A 7,067-nucleotide genomic window follows, 5' to 3' on the forward strand; every position below is an offset into this window, starting at 1 on the left:
ATCTCCAAAACTAATTATTTTATTGAAATCTTGTACACGTTTAAATATTTAAACATAATTTAATGAGCACCAATTTTGTAGAGTAAAGCATAATCTAACTTTTGCAAAACACAATTTTTTTCGACTTCAACTCTTTACCGACAGGTGGTCAAGAGATTGTTTTATAATATTGTTAAAAACCTTTTATCGTATCTTCAACTCCTAACAGCAATAAGAGACAAAGGCTTTGAAATTATGTAAATATCTTGGAATATACTTTTATGAAGAACTTACTTTAAAAATATTTGAAAAAATAATTCATAAAAAGGTTTTGATCATGGAATGGACACTGCATAACAAACGGGTTATAATTGATACGATACTTATACGAATTGATATTGGAGAAGGAAATCGCCGGCAATTCAACGAAGTTTGGGTTTGTAAAGTATTCTTTCTGTTCGGTTGCACATGACAGGAAAATCATCGAAAATTCGTACACTTGGTACAATAATCTAAATAAACACGACATAAATATGATAGTTATGAAAACTCTTTTTCGTTGATGTGGTCGCTGCCATTTCAGCAAAAATGGGGGTGAAAGATTTCACAAACGCGTTTTTTATCTTTTCATTTAAAGTTGACATGTTTATTTTCTTTTCCTATAATCCTTAAGCTTGAAAAGTTGTAGAAATTAACTTGTAAATAAAAAATGGAACTTCCTTGGGAATTGACCCAGGTTCAAACCCTAGACGTTTTTAACAATTTGACAAAAGGACAAACTACAGATGTCATTTATCAACAGACTTTTAAATCTCATAGAGAAGAATATTCTGACTATAAATCTATCTATACCGATGGGTGTAAAAGTGAAGGTCACACGGCAAGCGGAGTTAAATTTCCCGATTGTACCATTTCAGAAAAACTTCATCCAAACTGCTCAGTATTTACTGCTGAATCTCATGCCATACTCTTAGCACTTCAGTACATATTAACCCAGAAACGCACAAAATTGTTTATATATTCCGATTCAAAAAGTTGCATTGCAGCGCTACATAACCAATCTCCTAATCCTCACTCCATTTTCAATAAAATTTTAGACACTTATGATAATTTGTTACAGGATGGACATAAAGTAACTTTTTGCTGGATCCCAGGTCATACAAATGTAACAGGAAACGAAGTTGCTAACTCAATAGCAAAATTAACAAACAATCTATCGAACAATCCGCTGACTAATTCTGACGTAAAAAAATCAATTCAAAATATTCTCGAATCACAATGGCAAAACTGTTGGAAGAATGAAACTAATAACAAGCTACACGCCATGCATTAAAACTTACATACAGCCTTATAAACAGTTAAACAACAGTCGAAGACTTGAAGTGCTTTTAAACCGCTTGAGTATTGGCCACACACGAATAACTTATAAACACCTTTTTCTAAACGAACCAGAACGCACAAATTGTAAAGAACCTTTAACTGTTATAAATTTTTTGATAGAATGCAGTAAATTTAAAAACCAGAGACTGCGTCATTTTGGTACCTTCTATATCCGTCATTGTTTTCACTAATTGGAGATGATCATCACTCAACATTTTCTCATACCAATCGTGAACCTAGCTGTAAAATATCTACCTAGTTGGAGGCGCGATATAGCCAAGACTGGCTCTTGCGCCACAAACCCAAACCAAACCAAATAAAAAATGTTTCAATGTGCAATTTTTCCCCATCATTTTCTTTTACCTGGTTTACTCTTGACTTGAATGAGTGGCTAAAAGCATAAAAAAACATTCACCAAACATTCACATCGACTTTGACAGAGTTTTTTCAAGCTTGTCAGGGGTCACATGAGTTAATAAAACGATGCTATAATTTGGAATAATTCTAGTTTGATTTCAAATAATTGTATTAATTTGTAAGCATTGTCAGAACACTGTTTTTTTTTTTAAATTCCTCTATATTGATTAACAGAAGATTCGATTGCTTTTGCTATTATATTTCATGATTATCACTGTTTACTTTCATTATTTGTTCCCAAATAAAATGCATTTAAATATCTTTTTTAGATAACTCTAGTTGATCGTAGTTAAAGAATACTAGTGGGCTGCGCCCCCTGCTCGCTAACGCTCGCCAACCCCCGAAAATTGCTATGCAATCTCATATGGTTTGCTTCGCAAACCAAGATCTCTTTGTTCGCTACTAACTTAGGTACATTGCAAATGCACAGAATTCTAAGAATTCAAAACAATCATTCAAATCCATATAAAAGCTTTTTTTTTAAAAAAAAAATTACATCTTTTTAGTAAATACTAAGTCATTAAAATAAATTTGAATTCAAATAAATGACATCCCAGATAGCAATATAAGGTTTTTTTCACCCAACAAAAACCTTTTCATGTAAACCTAAAAAGGGTTTTTTACACGGTTTACGTGTAAACCTTCTAACCTTAAAACGAGGTCTGCGACAATCTGCTCTATTCTACGCACATTACCCTAATCCAAAACCTTGGAAAACAACCTTCTACCTAACAACCTTAAAACGAGGTTGTCTTAGGGTTTTCAGGAGAAAAAGAAAACCTTGAATAACGCTTGTTGTAAGATGAAAATCATCCTAAATCTACATAATTATAAGGTTTCCGTTTGCAGCGTTTCGTATGCTTAGCTAAAATCTACCTTGTCATGAGATTTACATTGACAATGCAATTTAATACTATTGCTAGTGTACGTCAGCTAAAACGTCATTCTGAACGTGATGTCATATCTCCCACGATTGTGTGACGGCGCGTTTCATTATTCGTTTTATATTTTACTTCTTATAGCTTCTCAATCCGAGAAAAATTCTCCTTTCCATCTATTTTGCTAGATTATTTTGAGGAAAACAGTCATTTTTTATCAGTCTGACTTACTTTGCTGTAAGAACTTAGAGATTTACAAGTTAAAATATCGTTTAATATGAAATATTTTTTTATTTGACGATTTGATTAATGAAAACACAAAAGAAATAGAACATTTGTAATACTTAAAGAGGGTCTGCATATTTTCGTCTTTCTTATTCGGAAATTTATGCGGTGTGAGAAGTTTTGATGAGTGCAAAAATGTTCAGTTTTTCGTATATCAAAGAAAATTAACATGAAATATCTTCTTTTGTCAAAATAAATGAAATGCAACTGATTATTTATCTCTTACTTAATATGTATGATATGATAAATGTAGGAAACTTAATGATACCAAAATATTTTTTTAAAGAAATCGTTTAATGAATGTAGAAGCTCCAAGCATATTTTTTTTAACACACAACAAATAAATATTATGATTTTCATAACAATTAGTATATGACAAGTGTATTAGTACAAATCAGATATGCCATAATTATATTAGGTATTTTGTTATCTAAATATATTATCTGTATAATAACCATTAGTGAATAATACAAAACAGAGACACCATAATTAAATCAACTATTTCGTCAATACATAAACAAATGATATTATAGGTATAATAACCACCAGTGAATATACAACATATTTAACATGAAGGAATTAGCGAAACAATCCTCATTGAAATAAATTACTTCCTCGTCAGATATTCTCCTTTCTCTGAAAAATAAGAGAAAATTTTTATGAACGTACTTGCGTATATTGAATGAAATTTTATGCATATACACATGAATTGTATGTACGTACATGGACACAAACGTATATTGTACCTACAGGAATGCATGCATACATTATATGTATACAGGTGCATATACACGTATAAATAAAAGTGCATGCATACACACGTATAAGTAAAAATAGATGCATACACACGCAGCATATAATTATATTTATGTGGTCACTTTAAATATCGTTGTATGAATAACATTGTTATTAAATAGTACATGCATATAGTACATGCACACGTGAGTACATTGTATGTCATATGAACGTAGAATGAATGAATTATTTGTTGAAAACGAAAAGCAGACCACTCTAAAAATTTTTTGATCCAATGATCGGTTGTTTTTGTTGGTCTATGTCGCACTAACGATGAACAATGGGCTATTGGTGTAGAGTTGGGAAACATTCCTGAGGATGATATAAAGACATGTCAACACAATTTTGATCCTCTGCAGACGGGATGGATCTCCTGCTTGCCGACCTGCGAGTGAAATCGAGATCTTAATGGTTGAGAAGTTTAATTAGGATAGATACCGCACACTTTTGGTTCCCTTGTAGGTTGATCAAAGTGATCACCCATCCACACACTGACCGTAGCCAGTGATCCTTGACTTCGGTGTTCTACTGGGAACCGTGTCTTAAAGTTCACTCTACTGCGAGATAATACAATGATCGGATATTTACGTTCTTGAACTCAATTTTAAGGGTTCAAAGGATCTCAAATATGTTAATTAATTAATAGACAAAAATAAAACGTAATTTATCTGAAAAACATGCATTTTCTCGACAGATGCACATTTCTGACCCACAAAATATAGGGCGTAGCCGCACTTTGAGAAATATGGTCCTAATAATAGGTTGGTCAAAAGAGCCGTCCAACGGGTATTCGCAATCCGAAATAAATCGTCCCAATAGTGAGGTCTGAGTCCAAAGCTTAGACTCCTTAATGTTAATTTGACTTTTTGAATATTTTACCATGTCTTGAGAACTTTTAAAACGAATTAAAATAATTTTTCATACAAACATAAATTTCGTTTATACAAAGATATTTCTTTGCAAAATATAACTTTTAGTAAATATTTACTTTTTTTGAATTTTATTTTATAATAGCCAAAAAATTTTTGATTATTAAAGTATACAATTTTTTATGACATTTTAAAGAAGGAAATTTTAAATGGTAAAATACAACATTTGAGTAGAATGGATCGAATAGTTCCTGAAAAATTGAATTTTGAAAAAGTCACATTTTCAAGAGCTATTCGATTGATTTCGTTCAAATTTTGCGCTTTGCCATTTAAAATTGTTTAACTTAAATTCAAATTTTTTTAGACTATCATTGAATAAAATAATAAAAAATAATTATTTTGACTAAAATTTATATTTTGCATGGAATTAGCTTTGGACAAACGAATTTTTTAATTGAGTGCAAAAAAATTTTCAATTAATTTAAGATGCTCTAAAGATGTGGTCTCATACGTAAAAAATATTAACATTAAGGGGTACAAACTTTGAACCGCTCTTCTGACTATAACTATTGGGACTATTTTTTTTCCAGATTACGGCCACCCCTATAATTTGAGAGTCAAAAACCCAAGAAACACCATAAAAAAGGTATGTTTGTTCAGAGAAAGTATGTTTTTGTGTCTGATTTCGTAACTTAAAATATCGTAGGCACTAAGTAATTAGCATATATGTCATCCTCTCGAACCTTTAAGATTGAGTCCTTGAATGTGAAGATACGATCATTAGATGAAAACTTATTTAGAATGGTCCATTTATTTTTTGCGTATCGTACATACGTATATATACTTTAAGTAGTACATATAAGTATGTATAATCTTATGTACGTTAATTCACATATATGTTGATACGCACATACTTTATATGAATATATAATGTATATATGTATCTATGTAAATGTGGGTAGATTTGTACGCCCGTACGTTTGTACGTATATACACAATTTATATATGTTCAATATATGTACGCATATATTCATGCGCTATGTAATAACGATGTATGCTCTTATGTATAAACAGGGCGCAAAGAAGGGAAAACCCTGAAAATATTTTATCTATTGATCGGATTTTAATATACATACTACTAATCGATCTTATTGGTTTGAATGTCTAACTTTATAAGGGATTCAGTTCCTAGACCCTTAAAACAGGAGAAGCACCTGCCATCTGCAAAATATGGTATCAACAGTTTATGAAGGAGAGCGGTAAAAAGTTTGAATCACTTAATGTTAAAATTCCTTTTTGCAAATTTCGTTTTGTATAACTTTTAAAGCAAATCAAAAATTTAAAATTTGAATGAAATCAATCGAAGTGTTCTTCAGAAATAGAATTTTCTATAAATAGCTTTTTTTTTAGAATTTGACTACCTAGAAACTATTAGTCCGATTTCATTCAAATTTCTCATTTTGCCTTTAAAATTACTTTTTAAAAAATTATGGAAAAAAATTTCTATATTTTGCAATGGAAAGTGTTTTTGACAATTAGTAAATAAAATAAAAAATAATATTTATTTAAAGTTATTTTTTGCATAGAATTATCTTTGGATAAACGAATCTTATAATAATGTGCTAAAACTTCATGATTCGCTTAAAAAAGCTCTTCAAATATAGCGAAAAAGCTTTGTTAACATTAAGAGATCCAAACATTCAATCGCTCTCCTGCCTAAACAACTTTGGCAATATTTTCAGGCTAGAAAACTTTTAAAATATTGACTACCTTCCATATTTTTAGGATCAAAAATTCAAATCCATCGGAGAAAAAAAATCGTTTTTTTTTCACAAAATTTTAACGGTCACAAAAATTTTAATGGCTATTATTCGAAACTTGACAGTATTCGACGATTTTTGATCAATTATAGAGATCAAATTTCTCAAATGAATTCCAATTTCAAAATGAATCACAATTATTCCTATAAGCAATCAATTCTACTTATGGTGATTAGAAAACGAATAAAACATCTATTATCCTGTCTTGAAATTAAAAGTGCTTAAGCTAATCGGAAAATTACCGAAATTACAAATACAATCTTCTAGCCATGGATACACTCGAAAGTGGGTTAAGAAAATATAAATGCTACGGTTGGAAAAAATCAGACTCAAGTTATAGTAATACACCGTTTCTATTTTAAAATCCTGATAAGTAATCTGGAGCCTCATAAAACTTTTTAATGTGGATAAATCTTAAATTTCTGAAATATTATTTTTATTTGTTGGGCTATATTTTGGTATTAATGTAAATCTAACTAACGTTAGTGCTAATTTCCATTTTTTATTATAACTATAAATGTATTGTAAATGCTATTTACTTGAATCTATCGGCAACTCATACATCAAAAAAAAAAAAAAAAAAAAAAAAAAATCAGGTAAAATAGTAATAACAGTAATAAATGAAAGTATTGATAATTAAATTT

Source organism: Parasteatoda tepidariorum, chromosome 4 (assembly GCF_982258835.1).
Source record: "Parasteatoda tepidariorum strain Cologne lab strain chromosome 4, Ptep-v5.0, whole genome shotgun sequence".
Taxonomy (NCBI): Eukaryota; Metazoa; Arthropoda; class Arachnida; order Araneae; family Theridiidae; genus Parasteatoda; species Parasteatoda tepidariorum.